Source organism: Myxocyprinus asiaticus, chromosome 43 (genome assembly GCF_019703515.2).
Source record: "Myxocyprinus asiaticus isolate MX2 ecotype Aquarium Trade chromosome 43, UBuf_Myxa_2, whole genome shotgun sequence".
Taxonomy (NCBI): domain Eukaryota; kingdom Metazoa; phylum Chordata; class Actinopteri; order Cypriniformes; family Catostomidae; genus Myxocyprinus; species Myxocyprinus asiaticus.
Window position 1 is genome coordinate 18,217,013 of NC_059386.1, and position 27,683 is coordinate 18,244,695.

General features: G+C 43.5%; 1 pseudogene; it reads left to right on the plus strand.

Moving 5' to 3' along the window:
• The first annotated feature begins 6,968 nt into the window (after positions 1-6,968).
• The window catches only part of LOC127433231 (1,4-alpha-glucan-branching enzyme-like), a 235,745-nt pseudogene continuing 215,030 nt past the window's right edge, over positions 6,969-27,683 (plus strand).

The following is a 27,683-nucleotide window of genomic DNA, read 5'->3' on the forward strand; positions in this document are numbered from 1 at the left end:
ACCAATGAATTTCAATTATTTTTCTATAACATTTCCAGTCATTTATCACTACTGGATAAGGATGTTTTTAAGGCATAGTTTACGCAAAAATCCAAATTACGTCATTATTTGCTTACCCTCATGTGGTTTCGCTCATATACCTTTATTTTTCATGGAACACAAAAGGAGATTTTAGCAAATATTTTAGTCTCAATCAAGTTGCACACTGGACAAGAAGAGCCACACCGCATCACGGGTAGGACAAGGCAAAGGTGTTGCGAATAGGATGCGTCGATGCGGTGCAGGTGGCAGTCTAACATTATGAATTTAGTCACCATACACACAAAAGTTACAAAGGTTTTTGTACTTTATCAAGAATGAACAAAGTGACACTTATGAGTTTGCAGGTTAGTGTATGAAACCTGTGCAATTGCATAAACTAACTATTAGAAATGGTGAAGTTTATTATGCAGTTTCTCTATTTGTAGCCTTGAATAGGCTTCATTCAAGCTGTCAAACCACAAAAAGACCTACTTACTGAAAGTACATTGTGTATGCTATATAAAAGATACATATACATAATGTATCATCCAGTCATGGCTACTGTACTTTTTATTATGTACTTTGATAATAATTTGGGTCAAATTTAATAGAAAACTATGTGAGTTGCGCTCTGTGGCGCTGCAGAATTTTGAGTAGCCTCTAGAGTTGTAGCTGTGTACATTCACAGAAAATCCTGTGTTCCCCGTCTGTCACTCACTCAATGTTGTGTCGATGTAGTGACACTAGGGGTTCGATCTTGAGAGCCTCAATCACCTTTGCTTAAAATAGAAAAGGCCAGTGAAAATTGGTGAGTGGAATTTGCATGCCACTCTCCACCCCGGACATATGGGTATAAAAGGAGATGGCGAGCATCACTCATTCAGATTTTTTCTTCGGAGCCAAATGCATGTGTGTTTGTCCTCTCACTCTTTGCTACGCTGCTGGATTCTTACGCCACATATCAGCAGTCACCCTCACACAGTTGAGCGCTGTGTTTCCCCTGGGCACTACGGCAGCCTGAGTCTGCAGGTGCTAAAAGAGTATATTAGAAAGTGTTTATTTCCTTCTAAAAGAGCCCGCGAAAACGCTTGGCATCTTTTTAAAGATGTCCTTCCGTGTTTGCGCTATTGGATGTGGTCGTTATCTCTCCCCTCCAGATACCCATGAAATCTGCCTCGTGTGTCTGGGGCGCCAGAATGCCGAGGCGGCTTTCGTGGAAGGGTTATGTTCTCATTGCGAGAACATACCCATGAGAACGTTGCGGTCACGGCTCACTTCCTTCTTCATGAAGCAAGGAGCCACCGTGGCTGCTCCCCGCCCCGGTGCCTTTTTTCCCGGAAGTGCACGAGGAGCTAACAAAGTCATGGAAGGCACCTTTTACTGCCTGTACACGCGTCGCGGGCTCATCCACTCTTGACTACCCTTGACGGCGGAGCGGCTAAGGGATATGTCGACCTTCCCCAGGTAGAGTGTGCCATAGTGGTGCATTTATGCCCGCAGGCTCCTTTCCAAGGCCTGTAAGTTCTCTTCCTCTTTAATGATAAAGGCTTACAAGGCCGCGGGTCAGGCCGCTTGAAGTCTCTGCAAGCCACTCACCTTCCGGGCACCCTCAAACGTGCAGCGGATGCGCTTTCAAGGCAGGTAACGCTCTGCGGGGAGTGGAGACTCCACCCCCACGTAGTCCAGCTGATTTGGGAGAGATTCGGGGAGGCACAGGTAGACCTGTTCGTCTCCCAAGACTTCTCTCACTGCACCCTATGCAAGTATGCGTTTCCTCCTGTGAGCCTCATTGCATAGAATCTGTGCAAAGTCAGGGAGGATGAGCAGCAAATCCTGTTTGTTGCGCCGTACTGGCCCAACCGGACTTGGCTTTCGGATCTGATGCTCCTGACAGTAGCACCTCCCTGCCGCATTCCCCTGAGGCAGGACCTTCTCACTCAGGGGCAAGGCATGCTCCAGCACCCATGGCCGGACCTCTGGAATCTCCACATCTGGTTCCTGGACGGGATGGTAGACACGATCACTCAGGCCAGGGCCCCCTCTACAAGGTGGCTTTATGCTTTGAAGTGGCGTCTTTTCACTAACTGGTGTTCTTCCCGTGGGGAAGACCCACAGAGATGCACTGTCGGGTCTGTGCTGTCCTTTCTTCAGGAAGGGCTGGAGAGACAGCTGTCTCCCTCTACCCTGAAAGTGTACATGGCTGCCATAGCAGCTCACCATGATACACTGGACAGCAGTCCCTCACGACAGCGCGACCTGATCAACAGTTTCCCCAAAAGGCACAAGGAGATTGAATCCTCCTAGACCGCGCCTGATCCCCTATTGGGATCTCTCTGTGGTCCTACCTGCCCTACAGAGAGCCACGTTTGAGCCCCTGGAGCAGGCCGAGCTCAGCACTCTGTCTCTGAAGACGGCCCTCCTGGTGGTGCTCACTTCCATCAAGAGGGTGGGGAACCTGCAGGTGCTCTCTGTTACCAGCAAATGCCTGGAGTTTGGGCTGACACACTCTCACGTGATCTTGAGACCCCAGCCCGGTTACGTGTCCAAAGTTCCAACCACTCCTTTTCGGGACCAGGTGGTGAATCTGCAAGCACTCCCTTCAGAGGAGGAAGACCCGGCCTTGTCGTTGCTGTGTCCAGTTCGCACCCTGCACATCTATCTGGACCGCACGCAGAGCTTTAAATGCTTGGAGCAGCACTTTGTCTGTTTTGGAGGACAGCATAAGGGGAAAGCTGTTTCCAATCAGAGGTCGGCCCATTGGATTGTGGATGCTATTTCTCTCGCATACCAGCTCAGGACTTGCCGTGCCCCTTGGGGGTCCGGGCGCACTCCACTAGAGGTGTTGCGTCCTCCTGGGCACTGGCAAGGGGGGCCTCTCTAGCAGACATATACAGAGCTGCGGGTTGGGCTATGCCCAATTACTTTGTGAGGTTTTATAACCTACGCATAGACCTGGTTTTGACCCGAGTGTTACGCGGTAACAGAAGGTAGACCAGGCGGCCGGTTGGGTGTACCTCTTGCATTGCACCTTTCCCCTTTTTCAAAGGTGATAATGTGCGCTTTTTGTCCATAACAGTTCCCCGTACCGGTGAACTCCGGATGCCTCTTTAATTCTTTAGCACTGTCTGGTGACGAACTCGGCGGAGAAGTAACGCCACCAGGCCCAGTACTCGTGGTATTCCTCTTTTCAAGTGAGCCCGTGTGCTTGGGCTCAGTGCTCCATGTGTGGTGATTCCCCTTTGGTAATCCCGTATGATGAGTTTCCACTGTTCAGCTTCCCCTTAAGTGAAACCTGTGTTTCCCCTTGTCAGAGCTTTCTCTGTCTCGGCCACTGTGCTGCTTACCCTCTCTGTAGATAGGGTCCTCCTGTGGTATCATTCCATATGTGTACTCCCTGTTGGTAAGTCCATGTGAGGTATGCTCCACATGTTAACCTCCCTCCGGCAGGATGTGGTCTCCACAGTGCTCTCCTTCCTGGAGAGGGAAGAGCACTTCCCAGCGCTATTCTAGAAAGTGCTCGGCGGGAGATTGCTTAACAGAAAATTAAGAAAGGCACTGCCGGTAGCCTACTTGGGTAAGTGCCTTCTCCCCCCTTAATGGGACTAGGGAGACGCCTTACCTAACTCGCTGGAAGGTCATAACATGGTTGAGCGCTCGCTGCGAGGCACACAGCAGCTTGCCCGTGTCCACTCTTCAGTGCCTTGTGACATAGCGCCTGCGACATTTCCTATAGGAACCCCTAGTATCACTACATCGACGTCGAGTGAGTGACAGACAGAGAACATCTTGGTTACCCTGCCTCGTGTGTCCCCCCTGATGGAGGGAACAAGACGTTGTGCCCTTCCTGCCGCGGCACTGAACCGGCCGCTGACATGGCCGGGACTCTCTATCGGCTCCTCAGCATAAATCTGAATGAGTGATGCACGCCATCTTCGTTTATACCCATATGTCCGGGGCGGAGAGTGGCATGCAAATTGCACTCGCCAATTTTCATTGGCCTTTTCTATTTTAAGCAAAGGTGATTGGGGCTCTCAAGATCGAACCCCTTGTGTCACTACATCGACACAATGTCTCGTTCCCCCCATCAGGGAACAGAGGTTACATCAGTAACCAAGACATTTTCACTAGACTACTGTAGCGCAAATAGTCACTTAGTTATCCAGTCTCTTAATCCACTAAATGTCTAACCAGTTAACCAGTTTAATGCCTCTGCCCATCACAAAAAATTCAAATAAGCCCACCTTCATTTGATCAGCAGTTGACCCCTTAATAAATTTGTCATGGCTGTCTTGAGTTTGGTCTGAGCAGTGGTGGGCGGAGTTAGTGTAAATACCCTCTGCCAACAAGATGAGCTATTTGCACTTAGTGTAATTAGACACTCCATTTTTTTTTTTTTTTTTTTTTACCCAGCCTGGAAATCACAATTCTTAAAGAGATAGTTCTCTTTAAAAAATAAATAAATAAAAATACTCACCCTTGTATTGTTGCCAAATCCAAATGGCATTCTTCTGTAGATCACAAGAGATGTTAGGCAGAATTTTAGCCTCAGATACCTTTCACTTTCAATGAATGTGAATGGTGACTGATGCTGTCTATCCACCTACCATTCTGTCTGATATCTTCTCTTTATCTACAATATCCCTTTAAAAAAAATGTATAGACTGCATAGCAAGACGAAAGAGGGTGCTGTAGAGGAGAGTAACTCTTTTATAAGTTCAAATTAGTTCCAATGTGGAGAGGACAGCAGAGGAGTGCAAGGCAAGGTCAGACAAGGCTGAATCTAGAGACATCACAGCAGGAAGCTGTTGAATGTAGTAGGAAGTCTTTGTGAACAAACAAGAGGGAGAGAAATCAATACGGCTCCAGTCATCTAATGAAAATTACTCAGCCGAATCTTCATTTGTTTGATAGAACCTGGTACTCCACAGGAATTTGTTTGAGATAGCTATAACTCTGCCCTCTGATTTAAAAAGCCTGTTTGACCTTTTGGAAGTTTCTCAAGGTTTTTGCAGTAAGTTTGAGTTTATTGGCTTCAGAAAAGTTCCCGAAACCTTTTAATATAGTATTTTTTTCCAGTGCCACAGAGAATAGATATTGCAGTTCCAGTAAAATTGATTACAACTTGTCAAGAAGAAACTTAGGTTTGGAATGGTACACTACATCCTCTTAAAAAAAAAACATTGCATTTCCAATGGATAGCTCTCAGCTATCCCTGATGTAAAACACAGAGCCCTGTTTTCCTTCAGTCCTTCTATTCCATTGACCAGAACTGACAGATGATGTCTTTTCAATTAGGATTTGCAGATAATAAATGGTGAATTTCATCCCATGTTTTACACATGTGCAGCACAAGTCCTTCCCAGAGCAACACAACCATTGCGGCCATTTATTTATTTATTTATTTAATATTTATTTATTCAGTTACTGATTCTATTGAAGACTACCCTATAGGAAATCCATTGGTAGATCAGTGGCGACCCTATTCCACTGTTTGTGCTTAGATAGTGACTTCTTTGATGTCCCTTTAAATGTCAAAGTGCCAAAAGTGGTTAATAAATATTTAAGATGATCTTTAGAATATTTGCAATGGAGTGTTGGCTCTGTCTCTCACCTCCTGGATCTAAGCGTCTGCAGAATAATTTCACCTTGTCTGACTGAAAGTCCCTTTAGATGTGGCCATCTCTGAGCTGAACAAGGAGGCTTGTGGGGCTTTTACACTGCATGGTACGGCTCGACTCGACTCTGCTCGCTTTTTGGGGGTTTTCCACTGTATAGTACCTGGTACTTGGTACTTTTTTTAGTACCACCTCGGTCGAGGTTCCAAGTGTGCCGATACTAAATGTGATGTCAAAACCTTACAGATCACTGATTGGTCAGAGAGAATCATCACTACCAGCATCACTGGATTTGCGACATGGGACATCAACCCACTAGTTTTAAAGTTAGCAACAGCGATAGCAGTATCATTTGTTCTCGCGACTTTCGAATTGTAAAAAGAAATGGCTGTGCGCAAAACCATACTGTGGTCAATAAATGAGGTGCAGACGTTCCTCTCGTTATTAACCGAGGAGAGGATCCAACGAGAGCTGGATGGGGCGACGCAGAACAAAAAAGTCTTTCAGGAAGTGTCTCAGCAGCTGTTGGCCGCACACGGCTGTCGGACACCGAGGACACGACTGGACTTCCACCTTCGGGTCTGCCCGCCCAGTCTGTCCAATGCAGAGCTGACCGCCATGCTTGCCCGGGGTGCTGCGAGTGTCGGGTTGGACTGGAAACCTCCAGCCCCCCCCTGTCCCTTTCTTCCTGGAAGTGCATGACGAGCTGATGAGGTTGTGGAGGACACCTTAATCTGCCCTAACCCGACTTCCCAGTTCGTCTGCTCTCACTACCCTCAATGGCGGGGCAGCCCACGGGTACACGGAGATCCTTCAGGTGGATAAGGCGGTTGCGGTGAATCTGTGCCCGCAAAACGCTGCCACCTGGCGGGATTGCCCGGTGCTCCCCTCCAGGGCCTGTAGGACTACGTTGTCTCTGGTGACCAAAGCCTACAGTGCCACTGGACAGGCCGCCTCCACCCTGCATGCCATGGCCCTCCTGCAAGTCCACCAGGCCAAGGCACTGAAAGAACTGCATATGGGAGGTCCTGATCCCGTTGTGATGCAGGAGCTGCGCTCGGCAACCCACCTCGCCCTCCGGGAGACGAAGGTCACGGCACGGGCACTCGGGCAGGCTATGTCCACCTTGGTGGTCCAGGAGCGCCACCTATGACTGAATCTGGTCGAGATGAGGGACACCGACAAGGTTCGCTTTTTCAACACACATATCTCCCAGATCGGCCTATTCGGCGACACCGTCAAGGACACCACGTAGAGCCCCCCGCAGGAAGCTGATGCCCCCCGCCTCACAACATGGCATGAGGACCCGGAAGGCTCCTAAGTGCCCCTGAGATGGACGACCCAGGGAGGGAGATGTCCGCCGGAACCATGGAGCTGGTATCCAGACCACTCCATCCCGTGGAGGGCCAGAAGGTAAATCTTATGTTCCCTTTTGTTTTGTGTTCAAAGCACCCCGAACGGGCTGCGGTACCCACATTTTCCAAAAAAGAGTGGTTTCCTCACTCCTTGTGTCACACAGCTAGTGTTTTTCGACTGGCGTCATCATGGCGACCGGACACCGAACACTCGCAGCCAGGGCCCCGTGAACATGGCCCCCCCACCTTTGCATGCCCGGCTGCACCACACCCACACCTCCGGCCAGCCAGTTGTGACGAGTCTTGAGGACGGCCCAAAAGGCCCTTCTCCTCAGTCGCTGACCCGCCTTATGCCGGGTTCGTGGAGCTAGGTAAGTGCTTCGATGTGCCCCTTAGCACAGCCACCTCGGGATGAAGCGAGGCTCCTTGACGTGGCATTTCCTGCTCCCTCCCACCACGAGGCCCCACCCCCTGGTATGTCAGACGCAATTGTCCCCTTAGTGCCCCTCGCCTGGAGCTTGGACGCGTGGCTAACACTTTCCAACCCATCGTGGTGGCTGGCCAGGACCATCTGACTCAGCTACACAATTCAGTTCACCAGGAACCTGCCCTGGTTCAGCGGCGTCCGCTTCACCTTGGTGCAGGGCAAGAACGCCGCCACCCTGCATGCGGAGATCGCGACCCTTCTGCGCAAGGGCGTGATAGAGCCTATCCCTCCAGCCGAGATGAGGAAAGGGTTCTACAGCCCTCACTTCATCGTGCCAAAGAAAGGCGGTGGGTTGGACTTGCAAGTTCTAAAACGGGCCTTACACAGACTCCCGTTCAAGATGCTGACGCAGAAGCGCATTTTGGCGTGCGTCTGGCATCAAGATTGGTTTGCGGTGTTATACCTGAAGGATGCGTACTTTCACGTCTTGGTTTTACCTTGACACAGACCCTTCCTACGGTTTGCTTTCGACGGCCAGGCATATCAGTACAAGGTCCTTCCCTTCGGCCTGTCCCTGTCCCCTCGCGTCTTCATGAAGGTCGCAGAGGCAGCTCTTGCCCCGTTAAGGGAAGTGGGCATCCGCATACTCAACTACCTCAACGACTGGCTGATTCTAGCATACTCTCGAGAGTTGCTGTGTGCACACAGGGACTTGGGGGTCAACTGGGAAAAGAGCAAGCTTTCAGAGCATCTTTTTTCTCGGCATGGAGTTAGACTCGGTCTCGATGATAGTGCGCCTCACAAGCGAGCGTGTGCAGTCAGTGCTGAACTGCCTGAATTCATTCAGGCGGAGGACAGCGGTTCCATTGAAACACTTTCAGAGACTCCTGGGGCATATGGCATCCTCGGCGGCGGTCACGCCGCTCAGGTTGATTCATATGAGACCGCTTCAGCACTGGCTTCAGACTCGAGTCCTGAGATGGGCATGGCACCGCGGCACACAATGCATGGCTATCCCGCTGGACTGCCACCACTTGTTCAGCACTTGGACAGACCTTGCATTTCTGCGGGCAGGAGTCCCCCCCGGCACATCGTGGTCATGACAGACGCCTCCAAGTTAGGCTGGGGGCCATGTGCAACGGGCATGCAGACGCTGGCTCCTGGACAGGGCCACGACTGTGTTGGCACATCAACTGCCTCGAGTTGCTGGCTGTACTACTCGCCCTGCAGAGGCTATTGCCATTGATCCGGGGCAAGCACGTGTTGGTCTGGATGGACAAGACAGTGAAGGTAGCGTATATAAATCACCAAGGCGGCTAACGTTCTCATCACATGTCACAACTCGCCCGCCATCTCCTCCTCTGGAATCAGCAACGACTGAGGTTGCTTTGGGCCACTCACATCCCGGGCAGCCTCAACACCACAGCGGACATGCTGTCATGGCAGGTAACACTCAGCGGAGAGTGGAGACTCCACCCCCAAGTGGTCCAGCTGATTTGGAGTCAATTCGGCAAAGCACAGGTGGACCTGTTTGCTTCCCGGGAATCCTCCCACTGCCTGCTCTGGTATTCCCTGACAGGAGCCCCCCTTGGGACAGATGCACTTGCCCCGGGGGCTGCGCAAATACACGTTCCCCCCAGTGAGCCTACTTGCACAGACCCTGTGCAAGGTCAGGGAGGACGAGGAGCAAGTCACCCTCGTGGCCCCATACTGGCCCACCCAGACTTGGTTCTTGGACCTCACACTCCTCACAACAGCACCTCCCTGGCAAATTCCCCTGAGGGAGGACCTCCTCTCTCAGGGACGGAGCACCATCTAGCACCCGTGCCCAGACCTTTGGAACCTCCATGTATGGCCCTTGGACGGGACGTGGAAGACCTAAGTGGCCTGCCACTGGCAGTGGTAGACACGATCACTTAGGCCAGGGCTCCCTCAACGAGGCAGCTTTATGCCCTGAAGTGGCGTTTGTTCGCGAGTTGGTGTTCTTCCCGAGGTGAAGACCCCCAGAGATGCGCAGTCGGGTCAGTGCTTTCCTTCCTGCAGGAGAGGCTGGAGGGGAGGCTGTCCCCCTCCACCTTGAAGGTGTATGTGGTCGCCATAGCAGCACACCACAATGCAGTGGAGGGTAAGTCCCTAGGGAAGCACGACCTGATCATCAGGTTCCTCAGAGGTGCCCGGAGGCTGAATCCTCCTAGGCCACACCTCTTCCCCTCATGGGACCTCTCCATGGTCCTCCTGGGCCTTCGGAGAGCCCCGTTTGAGCCTCTAGAGTTAGTCGAGCTGAAAGCCCTCTCCTTGAAGACGGTCCTCCTGATTGCGCTCACCTCCATCAAGAGGGTTGGGGACCTGCAGGCGTTCTCTGTCAGTGATACTTGCCTGGAGTTCGGTCCGGTAGACTCTCATGTGATCCTGAGACCCCGACCAGGCAATGTGCCCAAGGTTCCCACAACCCCCTTAAGGGATCATGTGGTGAGCCTGCAAGCACTGCCCCGGGAGGAGGCAGACCTAGCCCTGTTGTTTCTGTGTCCAGTGCATGCTTTGCACATCTACTTGGATCGCACGCAGAGCATTAGATGCTCTGAGCAGCTCTTTGTCTGCTTCAGCAGACAGCGGAAAGGGAATGCTGTCTCCAAACAGAGGCTTGCCCACTGGATCGTGGATGCCATCGCTCTGGCATACCAGGCCCAGGCCATGCCCGCCCCTTTGGGAATACGAGCACACTCTACAAGGAGTGTGGCATCCTCGTGGGCACTGGCCAATGGCACCTCTCTAGCAGACATATGCAGAGCAGCGGGCTGGGGAACACCCAATACCTTTATGAGATTTTATAATCTCCGGCTTGAGCTGGTTTTGTCCCGTGTTTTGTCAGGTACGAACAGGTAAGTTTGGGAATACGGAACAGCTGGCCGGGTGTATTGCTTGCGTATAGCGCCTTTCCCCTCCATAAGGCGAAGACGTGCGCTCTTCTCCCATGTGAGTTCACGAACCCGTGAACCCTGGATGTCCTTCCTCACTAGCCCTGTGGCTCGCGAATTCAGTGGAGGAATTCGCAACCGGACCCAGTACGTGTGCTAATATGCCCTGTACTGGGATAGGTGCTCCACAGGTGCCGGTTACTCCGGTAACCCCCTGTGATGTATTTTCCACAGTACAGTCTCCCTGTCGGCAGACCCACGTCTCCCTTGGGCAGAGCTCTCTCTGCCCCTGGTCACTGTGTTTGTAGAGTTCCTCCGGACCTACCATCGCGCCTCTTCCATGTGCGGCTGGTGAGCCCACGTGACGTATTGCCACATGTTACCTCCCCGTCAGGCAGGATGTGGTCTCTGCGGGGTTTTTTTCCCCCTGAAAGAATAGGAAAGAAAAAGAACACCTTCCCCGGCGTGAATAATAGCGTTAGATGGCCCCAGCCGAATCTAATACTCTGTGGAGAGAAAACATAGAGAGAAAAGGCTGCGGCTGGCGCAGCCTGCTCCCATGCTAGTAACATCGCTTCCCCCCCTCAGGGGTGTGGGGAACTACATGATGTCTTTTGGGACGTTGGGGGAGCCACAACGCTGTACTACCCGCTGGAATGTCCGGGACCCTGTCTCGGCTCCTCAGCACAAAACCTGAATGAGTGTTTGCGAGCCAGCTCCTTTTATACCCGTATGTCTGGTGGAGTGGCATGCAAATTCCAACCACCAATTCTCATTGGCCTTTTCTCAAAGATCAGAGGTGTTTGGGGCTCCCAAGAGTGACCCCTAGTGTCTCTAAATCGACACAACTATCAGGGAACGGAGGTTACGACAGTAACCAAGATGTTGTTGTTGCTAATTTGTTTTGTGTCGCAGTAATTCGTGAAATACAAGCAAATTGTACAAACTCTATGTTTCAGTTTCAGTCATGTTTAAGATGATGTCACGGCAGTAGAGGCGGCGCAACTATGATGATCAGCCTATAATCCCACCCACGTTGAGGCTGCACTAAACTGCAGTGGAAAAGCAAGCTCAGAAAAGTAAAGCGAACAGAGTCGAGACGAGTCGAACCGTAACGTGCAGTGGAAAAGTGCCATTGGAGTCCTGTCTGGCTGCTCGCCTTGTCTCTGGAAGGTGCCACACGAAAATCAGACAAAAAGACAAAAGCATAACGTCATATGAGTTTGGAATGGCATGAAGGTGAGTAAATGATGACAGACTTTTATTTTTTAGGAGAACTACCCCTTTAAAAACTGATAGACTTCAATATTGATTCACTGTACAGTTTTTAGCGCCAATGATTCTAGTGGTGTGAATGATCCAACGTGTTTATTTACATTTAGCAGATACATTTTATTTTAAGTGCCTAACGGTAACACTAATTGCACGGACAATTATTACTCATAGGGATAGAACAGCATAGCCATTACTGCAGTAGTCTAAAAACATCTATTCCACTGTGCTGCCTGTACCTGGAACTCTTGAGAAATGGAAGAAATCTCATATTCATCTCAGAGCATTGTTTGTCTGTCTGTAATTTCATCTCATAGCGGAACAGCATGATAACTGGCTGAAAATAAAGTTAAAACCATGTCATGTAAAATATACACCATACGCTTTGGTAAAGGTCAGACTGCTCTATGGCTCAACTCTGTGAAAGCTGAAGGATATTAAAAGACTCTTAATTGCTTTGCTTGAAGATTTTCCTGCAGATGTGTGATGTTATTGTCAGTACACACTCACAATGATTTTTTTCTGAACCATATAGATGGCAAGCTAATTATTTGTAAGCTTAAGGCCACTCTGCCACCTCATTTAAAATGAATTGCTATAATTTCCTGAAAATGAAGTGAGAATACCTACTTGAGAGACTGGGCCATTAATGGCAACAGCACAGGATCTTTTGTCTGTAGAGCTCTTGATGGGGGTTATTTTATTCTAATTGAGTACATCCATAATAAAAGAACTGTATTGCTGGTCACCAGCATATGTTGTGTTTTGGATGCTGGTCACAAGGATGGAATGCTGGTGTTCTGGTCACATGCACAGCACAGGTGATTTTCGGGGCATGAACATTCACCACGTGGGGGTGCTTGTGTGGAATTCAGCACATCGGGTATGAATTTGGATGGAAAACAATTCAGACCAAACATGCTAATTTCTCTTGCTATAATTTTGGTCACAAGTGACATTGCACTGATTGCAAGCATTTTTTTTTTTTTTTTTTTTTGTTTTCAAATCTTTTCATTACTTGAAGCTTTATAGTCAACCTGTCTAACTGGGAATTATTTTCATTAAGTCTCAGTGGTTACTCAGGGCAGTCTGTGATTTTTTTCCCTTATTTATTTTCTTTTGTCATTCTTTCTCTTTCTTGTTTCTGATTACCATCTGTCTTATTTGCAGTGTTTCTTTAGAAGCCTTAATAATTGAGTAGTTAATGTTATGAGAGTTTGTGTGACTAATGACACCTTAAGTACACTGATCTGTTTATGCTCTGCACCTGTTTATTTTAATTTAGTTCACCACATAAATTCATAAACTCAGTTAATTTAGTATGCATGGTGGCTGTCCAGATCAGTAATTCATATATTTTAATTCATGTTTTTTATTCAATTTTTATTTATGTTCTTTATGTCAGTTCATGTGCATTTGGGCATTTGTGCATTTTTGTATTCAGAATGCATTTAATATTTTGAAGCTCCTCTGTTCAACTAAAATTTCCCAGATCTGATTCTATCATCAACATCAAGATATATATATATATATAATACATAAGTACATGTTTTTGGTGTTTTTGATAATTTAATAGTTGTGTGTGTGTGTGTGTGTGTGTGTGTGTGTGTGTGTGTGTGTGTGTGTGTAAGTGGATAGTAATCTATTTATTTCCTTGTGTTTTTCATTTCATGCCAGTAGCCATCCTCTTAATATAACTACTTTGCAGTTTTTTGAGAAATGTGAAGTGTAGATGAAATGCAAACCCTTCAGACTCTTGCCCGGTGGCTTTTAAAAACATTTCTCACTATGCATTGCTCATCTCATCTGTGTCACAGCTCCACTTTGCCTGATGACTCAATACTAAAGCATGTCTACTCAGAGCTCTATAAATGCTGCACTATATTGTGTGAGTTGTTCTGCAAACCTTTCTAAAGAGAATGAAAGAAAGCAAGAAAAAAAAAAAAACAACAACATAGAAACACCACAAGCCACAGATATTGCAGTATTCAATTAAATGACAAGCATTTCTTGTTCTTTTCAAGTGTTTTGTATGCATGAAATTTGAATATAAATGGAGAAACCTTTCAGATTTGAATTACACTATCCGCCATGTGATATTTTAACACAAGAAATTTGATTTTGCATTTCAGAAACCAAAGGATGGTAAAACATGTTATAATGTAGCAGGGACAGAAGGCACAATAAAAGGGAAGAGAACTGTGTATTTGCTAATACGTTGTAAGGCATGGGGCCATCATCATCTTTGTGACTGCCCAGATTTGCCATGCCATTACAGTATCTGCCACCAATGCATGCACAAGGGAAGACTAGTCACAGTGCAGAAGAAACAGGTTTCTAGTTTATGGCAGTGGTGATGAGGCACAATAAGCATCAGGTGTGCCTCATTACATGCTGGCAGTAAAGCTCCATTGTCACGCCTCTCTTCTCTGGGCCACCCACTCCTGTCTTGAGGCTGGATATGGGCTGGCATATGGGATGGCCTAATTATGCAAATAATAATAATAAAAAAAATTACCACATGCATAAATTGTTCTTTTACACACATATGCACATATACTCACTAAAATTACATGCACTGGGGACAAAAAAAGGCAATAATTATATGAAATCGCATGCAAAAAATGTTTTTTTATTTTTTGATGCTGCAAAACTAATAGAACAGAATGAATATGTCTCGAGACTCTTTAATTGACACATCATCTAAAAAATGCAAAGCCCATGCGCGAGATGCTGAAATAAACATGACAATGTGCAGCAGTCAAAGACATCCATCTAGCACATAGATACTGTACATAGAAAAAAAACCTAAACAACAGCGTAGGTGGATGCAATAACACGCTTGGTGTGAACAGCCTCTTAGACTAAAAATTCAGCAACATAATACTGATTAAAGTAAAATCGTACTCCTCTCCATGGCATTCTATCTTACCAATTAAAAGGATTGTTCATGAAAAAATGAAAATTCTGTCTTCATGTATTCACCTTCATGTTGTTCCAAACCCATATGATTTCCTGGAACACCAAAAGAGATGTTAGGTAGAACGTATAATTCCCTTTCATTATATATATATAATCTTTTATGCAATGAAAGTAAATGGTTACTGAGGCTAACATTCTGCATAACACCTCCTTTTGGTTTGGAAAAGCATGAGGGTGAGTAAATTATGACAGATTTGTGTTTTTCTTCTTTTGGTGAACTTTCACTTTAAATACACTTATGTAGGGTAAATACAGTTGAATTACTTTGCTACTCTTTCCACTTTTTCCTTTTCTCACCCTTTTTTTACACACTGTATGTTCACAAATACAAACACTCAAACACACACACACACACACACACACACACACACACACACACAGACACACACACACACACACATGTTGCTGCAGCTCTCATTATGAGGACTCTCCATAGACATAATGATTTTTATACTGTACGAACTATAGATTCTATCCCCTAACCCTAACCCTACCCCTAAACCTAACCCTCACAAAAAACTTTCTGCATTTTTACATTTTCAATAAAACATTGTTTAGTATGTTTTTTAAGCGATTTGAATTATGGGTACACTAGAAATGTCCTCATAAACCACATTTATAGCATAATACCCTTGTAATAACCAGTTTGTAACCCCCAAAAAAAGTCCTTGTAAACCACTTCAGCCTGCCCACCCCCCCCCCCCCCCCACACACACACACACACACACTCTCTCTCTCTCTCTCCTTCCATCTGCAGTCTTCTTTCTATTTAATGTACATCCCCACTTATGAGTCTGCTCAAGCCCAAGCCCATTTACGCAGCACGAAAAGAGGTGCAGAACACCCAGGAGTCACGCCAATAACGCAGACCTGCTTTCATCAGAATCCAACATTCATGTCCTGTTTACAAGAACATGCTGCTTGAGTCTCAATCCACCAAGCACTCCTCTTAACGCTGCGCCGGAACACTGCTGCCTTGAGAAACTTTTTCATGTTTACAACAGCAGTGTGTGCTAGTGTTGGGCCACATGTATTCAGATAGAAGACAAAGGCAGGCCTAACACAGTCGTAAAAACCTAACTCAAGCCCCCACATTCCAAGTCGTAAATTATACTGATAAAAATCGCACCAAAATCAAACAAAGGGAGTCCAAAACAGACTGCAAATCCCATGAAGCCTTGCTCACTAAAGGATCGAACTCTCAACTCCTATTGCATGTGGCACACAACAGAACGTCCCTCAAACATGACATCATCAGGAGTTGAAATACCTCTGAAATGCTTTCGGGATTTGCTTCCAGCAACTTTGTTCGTCCTGTATAGACGCAGTTTCATCGCTGCTCTCAGGTGCAACCTCGTGGCACAAGGAAGTAATGTCCGACTTGAAACTGTGACCATACAATCTCCATCTCACTGGACGAGTTGAGATTACTCTGTGTTCAACCGAACACTCTAACGGATCCGAAGGAGACCGCCGAGCAATTTGCATCTTCATCCGTTTGCCTACAGAAGTGAAGAGATTAAAGATTTCTCTTCCATCTTCAATCAAGTCGACATTTCTGAGTTCTCCGCCAGCCCACCGAGAATCAACAGCCATACCGCCCGCCGACAGAGTGAGGAAATGGCCTCCCGTCATCACACGAGCCTCACAGAACTGAGTCAGAGTTAAAGGACGGAGGAAAACACATTCTACCTGTGTCCTCCTGCGATTCAAGTAAGAGTTTTACGTCTGGGCAGAGATAGAATATAATAGTGTGTTATTCTTGTGTTTCAAGGTTTTTGCATGTACAGTTTACGGACCGCCATGTCCACTCATTATTAATACCCAGGGTATTAATTATCATGAATTTGTTTTGCTGTATTGTGGTCCAACCAAATTGGATTGTTGTGCAATTTCACCATCGCGGGTGAGACAGCAACTGAGTTCATCCATTAAAGAGTCAAATAACGCGGGACTTTAACGAGCCGTCCACCGCGTCTCTGAGTGATAAACTAACAGCTGCTTTCTCTCCCACTATCGCGAAATCGGCTTTAGGGCCATCACTTTATTCTCTCTCTCTCTCTCTCGTACTAACCACACACACACACTCGCTCTCTCACACACATTCACACCTTATGTGTTATAGGATTATTTTTATTTCCATATCTAATCATATCACTGTTTAGTTTGTAGTTGTAAGTCGGAAGTTTATTGACTGCATTGTATTAATTATTAATTGATATTACTGCATAAATAAACTTTGTTTATATTACAAAGAGAAGTGTTTTGGTTTGTTTTGCATACGCCTGTGTCATGCTGACGGGATGTCAGTGCTCGGATTCAAACCTTCATTCATTGTTTTTTTTCCCCAAAAATCGATATTCTTCAGATGTCGATTTTCCTAAGAAAACAATCCAATATTGAGACTGTTTTACTATTTGGTTATTAGTCCCTAATTTCAGGGTGGTGCCCCGTCAATGTTAATCCTTATTAATATTCTATTGATTTTTGATAATTGATAATTATCTTTGATGATTGTTGAATTTGAATGATCAATAAGCTACTGTTAATTTTAATTAATGTTTCATCGATGTTAACAATTAAAGATTATCTTTGATAATTGTTGATTTAAAGGATTAAAAAAAGCTAACATTGATTCTCACCAATGTTCTATTGATTTTATTAATTAATAATTATCTTTGATAATTATTACTCCAAACTTGGAGCCAAACTTGCTCCTAAACGTAGCACACTACATTTACTGGAGCCCCATATGAGGTTTTAATGAGTTAGATTCAATTGATTAATTTAAATATTAATTAATAACTACAGAAATAACCATTAATTATTTCTGATAGTAACACTGATCTAAACAACCAGTAAAGCCCTACACTAGTGTGTGTGCATGTTATAGAAAGAAGACAAGGAACGAAATAGAGAGCAAGAGAATGACAAAAGGACCTAGAAAGCAAGGCAAATTGACCCGCAAAAGATCTACTGCAATAAGTGAGATACAGGAAATATATTTGCCCAGTGTTGTATAATTGAGTATTTAAAGAATTTAATTCAACCCAAAACTGAAAATGATTTAATCATTTACTTACCATTGTGTCGTTACAAACCTGTATGACATTCTTCTGTGGAATACAAAAAGATTTTAGGCAGAATGTTAGGTACTTCCTCAGTCGCCTTTCATTCTCATTGTATGAAAAATAAATAAATAAATAAATAAAAGATGCAATAAAAAGTTAATGGTGGCTGAGGCTATCAGCCCCTAACATTCAACCTAACATCTTTTTTTGTGTTTCATTAAAGAAAGTCATATTGGGTTAGAACAACATAAGTGAGTAATGATGGCAAAATTCTAATTTTTGGGTGAACTATCCCTTTAATTAAAATTAGCAACACTACTAACTTAACAAAATTAGAATTTTGCAATCATTACTCACTTATATTGTTAAATTCTCTTATCATTTACTCACCCTCATGCCATACAAGATGTGACTTTCTTTCTTCTGCAGAGCCCAATTGAACATTTTTAGAAGAATATCTCAGTTCTGTAAGTCCTCATAATGCAAGTGAATGAGTACCAATTTTTCCGAAGCTGCAAAAAGCATATAAAGGCAGCGTAAAAGTAATCCATAAGACTCCGGTTGTTAAATCCATATCTTCAGAAGCGATAAGATAGGTGTGGGTGAGAAACATTATTTATACAATATTTAATTCCTTTTTTCTTATAAATTCTCCTCCCTGCCCACTAGGTGGCGATATGCACGAAGAATGTGAATTTCCAAAAGCAAAAAAGATGAATGTGAAAGGGAAAGTGAAGGTGGGAATTGATCGTAAAAAAGGACTTATATATTTATCTTTTTCTCACCCACACCTATTATACAGTTTCTGAAGATATGGATTTAACCACTGAGTCATATGTATGACTTTTATCCTTCTTTTACTTGCTTTTTGGACCTTCAAAATGTTGGTCACCATTCACTTGCAATGTGAGGACCTACAGAGATGAGATATTTTTTTCTAAAAATCTTCTTTTGTGTTTAGCAGCAGAAAGAAAGTCATACACATCTGGGATGGCATGAGGGTGAGTGAATGATGAAAGAAATTTCATTTTGGGGTGAACTATCCCTTTAACTACATTTGCCAGTAGCATAACAATAGAGCGCAACAGTGCCCGCCCACTTTTTCAGCCGCCTGGGTTGCAGAAGTATCCCATTGATTTTCCCCATATACTTTTCATAAAATCCTTCATAAAGGAGTTAAAGATAATGAACCAAACCAAAAATGAATGGGATTTTTACTTCCGGGACAGACACTGTGGCACCCTATAGATTAGCGGTTTTCAAACTAGTGTTTCTTTTCCAGAAATAACTACTTTTCTAACAACTAGTTGTGTAGCACAACATAAAAAAAGAAAAAAAAAACAAACAAACAAAAAAGAAATACAAATAAAAAAAAACACACCTCTGTTTTTAATGTCAAAATAGTGGCAACAGTTTTACAGTCAACCGGACTGAAGCAATTATCAATCACACTCTTCTACACTGTCCTCTTTCTGTAGTGTTGGGAACTCTGATTCATTCTAGTGAATCAGTTCGTTCAGACAGTGTATGTAAATGAGCTAATTCTAAAAAATAATTTAAAAATGTAAAAAATAAATAAATAATAAAACCGTTCGCAGACATTTTAGGTCTTTTTTTATAGCGAAATATTTTGTTAAATATTAATACTCAATACTGTGTTTTCAACTCATTCACATAAATTCTGGTGTATTACAGAGTTTATAGTTGTATTTAGTGTAAAACTATGTGTAGAAATTTAATGGTGTCAATGTGATTGAGATCTAAAAACCCTCATTATTTTTGGGCCTGAAAAATATGGCTCAGATTCAGTATAACTTATATCATCTAATATTTATTTAAAAAGATATGGCTCCCTTAAGTAGCTTCAATGTAGTAAGCTACTTTTGGTGAGTTGCTTGAATGTTGCTTAACTGCTTAAAATTTTGAGGAATTTCAAAGTAGCTTACCCAACACTGTATTTGCCCATAGCAAGTGCATTTACATTACATATTTATGCAGTTGGCAGATGCTTTTATCCAAAATGACATACAGTGCATTCAGAGTATACATTTTATCAGGACATGCATTCTCAGGGATTTGAACTTATGATCTTGGCATTGCTAGCGCCATGCGTTACAGTTTAAGAGCATTAAGTTTCAGGGAATTAACCACCCTTAATTCCAAATCAACTGTAAAATCAAGAGCTTTAATCATGAGCTCATGGCCTACCCCTGCAAAGGCACACACTCACAAACACGGCAATCGATTGCGCTGTCTGTCTTCTAAAAAGCATGAGACCGGTGACTCAAATCTGATGTGATTATGCTTATGTCTGTGACTGAAGTGTGGTGGGCTGGAGATGTCACAAGCTCAGTCTAAATCAATCAATATGTCCTGATCATCCACATCCTGTCCATTTCATTCCAAATCTTACATTGGACAAGCAACTTGACAAACACTTCTCAAGGACAGAAGAAACCACCAACAACAGTGGTTGCAGTGATTGCGGTGCATAGAATTTAGTGAAAGTATTGACTTTCTATTGTATACCAGGACTGAATTGTCCTGTCTGTTACCACAACATGGATGTCACTCTAAAAGTGTCTCATCTAAAAAGATTGAACTAAGCATACAAAAACATACATATTGAAAACGTACACAAAAGCATTTTTAGATCCTATTTACAAAATTCCTGACAAAAGCACAATTTAAACAAATGGTTTAAATTAGATTTATTTAAATATGCTTAACTTACTGACTTGCGGTACCTTTGTCACTGTAAGTCGCTTTATGGCCAGAAATATACATTATGCAAGTACACATACGCAGATATGAGCGATTTAATCAATGACTTCTGAAGCAATCCAATTGGTTTTGGGTGAGAACAGACCAAAACATAATTCCTTTTTCACTATACATCTTTTCATTGCAGTCTCTAGGCATGATCATGATTTCAAGCTCGATTACACTTCCTAGCACTTGACACATGTGCAGACCACTAGATGGCCAAGGACGTGTAATTGAGCTTAAAAATCATGATCGCCAAGGAGACTGCATATGTTATATTTTGGTCTGTTCTCACCCAAAACTGATTGGATCACTTCAGAAGACATTAATTAAACCACTGGAGTTTTATGGAGGACTTTAATGCTGCCTTTATATGCTTTTGAGAGCTTCAAAGTTTCGGTCACCATTCCGTTGCATTGTATGGACCTACACATCTGGGATGGCATGAGGGTAAATGATAAGATAATTTTCATTTTGGGTTGAACTATTCCTTTAAGCTGAAGAGTGTAAATTTCTATGCCACTAGCATCACCGAACGGAATTGCAAAAATAATGCCTGTTTTCAAGCAGGAACACCACCCACCCCATCCCCCCATTCCCCAGGTGATTTGGATCAATTATCTCACACGGCTGGCTCAAAGCCACACAAAATCCTGCTTAATCTTTCCTTTTTTCCTCTTAGCTTTTCTTTCTACCTCTCTCTCTCTCCTGCTTTTTTATTATCTATCTATAAATCTATCCTGTCTTAAATTTACACCCACAAACACACATGGTAACTCTAGCAGACTGTGACTGAAAGAAGTGATTACAAAATCCATACACACCTCCATAGATAAACTATAAACTCCTGTCATCTCTTTACAATCAGAGTTATCAGGGCATGTTATTCCATATGCCTTCGGCTCCCACATGTTCAAGACGCATGAAAGAAGACATTCAGAGAAGGATTTCAAAGCTCACATTTGAATTAATATTACATTACTTCAGCAATTGTGGACAGTTGTGTCTTGAAGCATGGCTATCATCTATCTCTCTATCTATCTATCTATCTATCTATCTATCTATCTATCTATCTATCTATCTATCTATCTATCTATGTCTGTCTGTCTGTCTCTCACAGTACAATGCTCTGTTGATGTTGTTGTAGTCTCAGAACCCTTTGCATCATCACAGTTTGAGGCTAGAAATAAATACACACATGTTTGATCATATTTTCTGATGACTGTGAAAATATTCAGGTAAACAAATAAATTATGGAATAAAGGGGGTGAAATGTTAGGTCCAGCATCAAAATTAATGGAATACTCCCCCTGGTGGATAACCTGACAATTGATTACTGTGTGTTTGTGCACCCGGAAGGTCCTGAAGGACTACCATCAGCCTGAGCCCCTGCTGCTATGGAGTTCATTACAAAGGGGTGAACAACAGTGCAGGTGCAACACACTAAAGCACATACTAAAGAAAAGCTGAAATCCATATTTATAAATTGACATATAGAACACACGCACATACACACTGTCTGCGGTGAGGGACCTAGATTGCTCATGAGATTGGATTACTTGTAAAAATGTTGGGTCGTCAAAGTAATATATAAAATCTTTCTAAAAGTTTCTGTTTGAGTCGAGTCACTATAAACTGTACGCCTCATGTTATAATTAAAACATTAACATGCTAAGACATACTTAAAGGGATAGTTCACCCAAAAATTACAATTCTCTCATTATTTACTCAACTTCATGCCATCCCAGATGTGTGACTTTTTTCTTTTGCCGAACAGAAACGAAAATGTTTAGAAAAATATTTTAGTTCTGTAGGTCCTTTCAATGCAAGTGAATGGTGACCAAAAATCTACCAAAAAAAGTGAAGCTCCAAAAATCACATAAATGCTGCGTAAAAATAATCCATACTACTCCTTTGGTTTAATATATGTTTTCTGAAGCAATGCAATCACTTTGGGTGTGAAACAGATCAATATTTAAATAATTTTTGTGAAAAGTGAAAGTGGAGATTTATTGCAAAAAAATTATTTAAATATGAATCTGTTTCTCACAAACACTTATCATATTGCTTCAGAAGATATGATTTTAACCACTGGAGTCTTATGGATTACTTTTATGCTGTCTTTATGCATAAAATGCATAAGCTCAAGAGTCCACGAGTATGGCTGCTGCATTGTGAGCTCCGACACAACATTGTTTTGTTTACAATTCTTATGTTTTTTGTCTTGGATGTTGTCTGCATTATTGTCTACGACAGACAAACACTTTTGGACATTGGTTCTGCAATTAAACACCATAAACCAGACTTCAAATTCCTCAATGCCGACCCACTGTTTACAAACACACCAGCGGAGCCCTTTGTCTGGGCTGCCCAGCCACGGAAACGCAAAAGGAAAAGGGGAAACAGAGCCGGCGTTTTCATCAGAGTAAGACATCGTGCAAATCGAGCCCCGCTACCCAGTATTCTACTGGCAAATGTTCAGCCTCTGGACAACAAGTTCTGCGAGCTGAGAGCGCGGATCTCTTTCCAACGAGAGACGAGGGACTGCTGCATTACCTGCCTAACAGAAACTTGGATGTCTGCGGAGATTCCAGGCTCAGCCATTGAACCTGCGGGGTTCTCCGTACACCGAGCAGACAGAGCGAAAGACCTCTCAGGTAAAAGCAGAGGTAGTGGTGTATGTTTTATGATCAACAAATCCTGGTGTGATCAGAGGAACGTACATTCTATCAAGTCTTTCTGCTCTCCTGATCTGGAATTTCTCATGCTTCTGTGTCGACCATTCTGGCTACCAAGGGAATTCACAGCGGTCATTATCACAGCTGTGTACATCCCGCCACAAGCGAACACAGACCGGGCACTCAAGGAACTGTACGGGATTATAAGCAAGCAGGAAACCCTGTGACCGGGGACTTTAATAAAACCAGTTTCAAATCAGTCGCACCAAAATACCACCAACACATTAACCGGGACCGGGTTTTGGACCATTGCTACTCTCCCTTCCGGGATGGCAACAAATCCCTCCCCCGCCCACCATTTGGCAAATTGGACCACTCTTCCATTCTGCTTCTGCCTGCTTACAGGCAGAAACTGAAACAGGAAGTACCCACCCTCAGAACGATCCAGTGCTGGTCGGACCAATCAGACTCTACGCTACAAGACTGTTTTGATCACGCGGACTGGGAGATGTTCCGGTCCGCCTCTGATGACAACATCGAGCTTTACGTTGATAGCGTAATGTGTTTCATCTGAAAGTACGTAGAGGACGTTGTTCCGACCAGAACAATACGGATCTACCTGAACCAGAAACCTTGTATTAATAGCGATGTTCGCGCGGCACTTGATGCGCGGACCTCCGCTTTTAATTCTGGGAACGTGGAGGAGCATAAACAAGCCAGTTATCAGAACAGCAAAACATCAGTACAGGAACAAGATTAAAGGATAGTTCAACAATACCAACTCTAGAAGCATGTGGCAGGGAATTAATATCATCACGGACTTTAAAGGGAATAAAAACTCCACCGTGAACACCGCTGCCTCTCTCCCGGATGAGCTAAATACTTTTTATGCTCGTTTCGTGGGAAATAACACCACCCTCGTGGAGAGAGCTCTCGCAGCTGAAGCTACAGAGGTTCTACACTCTCCGTCTCTGTATCGGATGTAACCCGATCCTTCCGACGGGTGAATATCCACAAAGCCGCGGGTCCAGACGGCATTCCGGAACACTTATGTGAGAATGTTGTTTGTAGACTACAGCTCAGCATTCAACACAATAGTGCCCTCCAAGCTTGATGAGAAACTCCGGGCTCTTGGCTTAAACAGCTTGCTGTGCAACTGGATCCTGGACTTCCTGTCAAGCAGACGCCAGGTGGTTAGAATGGGCAGCAACATCTCCTCATCACTGACCCTCAACACTGGAGCCCCGCAGGGCTGTGTTCTCAGCCCACTCGTGTATTCCCTGTACACACGACTGTGTGGCAACACACAGCTCCAATGCCATCGTTAAGTTTGCTGATGATAAGACGGTGGTAGGTCTGATCACTGACAATGATGAAACAGCCTACAGAGAGGAGGTGCACACTCTGATGCACTGGTGTCAGGAGCACAACCTCTCCCTCAACGTCAATAAGACAAAGGAGCTTGTGGTGGACTTCAGGAGAAGAGATAGAGAACACAGTCCCATCACCATCAATGGAGCACCAGTGGAGAGAGTCAGCAGCTTCAAGTTCATCGCACTGCACTGCACATCAATACTGCACTTTATTACTCTTATATCTCACACCGGACTGTCATAAATTATATTATTATTATATTATATTCTCTTTTAACAACACACTGGAAGCTTACTATCAACCGACAGCCTGAATGTCAGTACAGTACAATTCAACCTACTGTACATTTTATATATACTATATATACTTTTTTATTGTATAATGTGTATTCTATATTGTGTGTATTGTATACTGTACATTGTATGTTATTATTTGTATATTGTGTTATGTGTATTATGTGTATATTAGATTTTAAATTGTGTTGTGTTAATCTGGTGTTTATTGTAAATTGGTATATGTCTCATCACTGTCACGACTACTATGTTGCTCAGAACTGCACCCAAGAATTTCACACACTATTGCATTTATATGGTTGTGTGACAATAAAAGTGATTTGATTTTGATTTTGATTTGGAGCTTGAAATGTCTGGCCACCATTCACTTGCATTGTATGGACCTACAGAGCTGAAATATTCTTCTAAAAATCTCTGTTTGGGTTCTGCAGAAGAACAAAAGTCATGCACAACAGAGATGGCATGAAGGTGAGTAAATAATGAGAGAATTTTCATTTTTGGGTGAACTATCCCTTTAATTGTGTAAATCACAGAGATTCACAAATACCACAAAAAAAAAAAAAAAAAAAAAGAATATATGTTTATATTTGAGTGCGTGGGACTTTCAGGACCAGTGTAGTTTGCAATTAAACAAAAAGGTACGATAAGCAACAAGGCTGTGTTATATTGCAAATACACGTCTGAAGGGACATTGTTTGGCACGACACAGAGAATGTATCCTTTAGCCATATTTAAAACACCTTGAGCACCTTACTGCTTTTATATAAAACAATTACTAAATGAAAATACCCCAAATTTTCAATTAAATCTTTATGAATGTGATATTTTATTAAAGGGACAGTTCACCCAAAAATTTCAATTCTGTCATTATTTACCCACCCTACTGTTCAAATCATGTTCATGTTCTTTCTTAGCTGGCTCAGTAGTCTGTTTGTTATGGCAGATGCCCAGAATTTTATCGAGCAAACACTTTGTCCTTTAAACGAGATGCATTAGAAATTAGAGTCTGTCGCTGACAGCAAAACAAACAATATGAGCTCAGTGTTTATTAAAAAGAGCTGTTATCTCACCGCACATTTAAACTAACAAGCACAAGTCTATGATAACATGGCTATGTAAATCATCACATCACTTTCAAAGGGAGCATGTTGGTATAAGGACCTTGTCAAAAACTGTTGCGAGGAATAAGTGATCCTAGACCACTTATATATGCATATGTATGTAAATACAACTATGTGTATGCAAATCCTGACTTACATATGTAAATCTTGACATGTAAATGCACTATTACTGTGCTTGAGCTACTTAATGTAGTCATTACAAAAGTAGTGCCCATTATAGCAGTATCATGAGATCTAAAATCTACTCCATTACAGTCCAACTTCAAGAAGTCATTTTAAAAGTTCAGTAACACTTTATTTTAATGTGTCCTTGTTACACATATTACATGTATTTATTGTAGTAATAACATTCAATTATGCATAATTACAAGCAGCTAACCCTAACCAAACCCATACCCTAATCCTAAACCTATAGTAAGTACATGTTGTTAATTAGTAATAATCAGTAATTACTTGTGTAATTACACTGTAACAAGGACACTTTAAAATAAAGTGCAACCAAAAGTTCTTTAATAAATTGCATAGCTCTGACTCTAAAATCTATCTATCTATCTATCTATCTATCTACCTACCCATCCATCTGTCCGTCCGTCCGCCCGTCTGTCCAGAACACCCTAGCAACCATCTAGAAAAACCCTAACAGTGCCCTATCAACCAGTCTGACTGTCTATCTGACTGTAAGGCTTATATAACTTTTAAACCTCAAAGTTTTAAAACTATTTTGAAATTTCACACCAGGCTTTGTATTGACAAACTTTCCTTAGTTGAATATTGGTGTCTTTTATCGTATATCTGTTGCTGCCATTTTTTTATTAGCAATAACCCACTTGAGTCTGTACATTACAGGGATTTTACTGCTTTGTGTAGTGCCTATAAGAGCAGCCCTTACCCATAGTAAAATCACTCTAACAGCCTTGTGTGGGTTATCACCGTATTATTTCAAAACATTTTCATCCAGACCACAAACAGACAGAGCTGATCTATGCTTGTCTGTAGCCTCTCTCTGCCTCCATGTCTGAAGGTTTGAGTCTGTATGAGTGTGTTTGCGTGAGGTCTTGTTTGACTTGTCTCTAGGGAGGATGCTGGAAGGAAATGTCTTTAACACGATGTGGCGACATGGCCCCAGGAGTCATGTGACAGCCCTAAAATGGCCTTTTGATTCGGTTTCACAGCCCATAATAACCCTGCTACCAGATCTGAGGTCCTTTCATGTCGCCTCGGCAACTCTACCCATAGAATTTGCACTGCTGTCTGGTCCTCTCTCTGCATTTCACCAGGGAAAACCAAGTCGTTGTGAGGAAAAGAAAGAAATAGGAGAAAAGGAGATGCTTTGTGTGCATATTTTTTATAACATCGTAACTCACTCTTTTTTCACCCTCATCTCTGAAAAGTCAGGAAATAACGTGGCTCCTCCAGGCGAAGTTATTGCACACAATAAAGGTAAGAATGTAGATCTCGGGGGCCTGGGACAGGCAAATCAAAGCTCTTCCTTTTTCGCTCATTTAAGGGCCAGAGAAAGAGAGAGAGTCTTATGCTGCCTCAAATGCAAAATGGCAGAAGCAAACAGCTTAATGCAGAAAAAAGCTACTGAACATATTGTATAATATTTGTTTTGGGCCACATGGGCATATCATTGTATAGCATAGTCCTTTTCTTATAGCTTCTCTTTTCATTTCCACACATCATATAATCCTATGCAAAGTCTTATTACTGTATGCAATATATTTACCCATTAATACCTGCAGAATAAATTAAATGCTGACCTGTTAGAGCTACAATGCAGCTTCATTTAG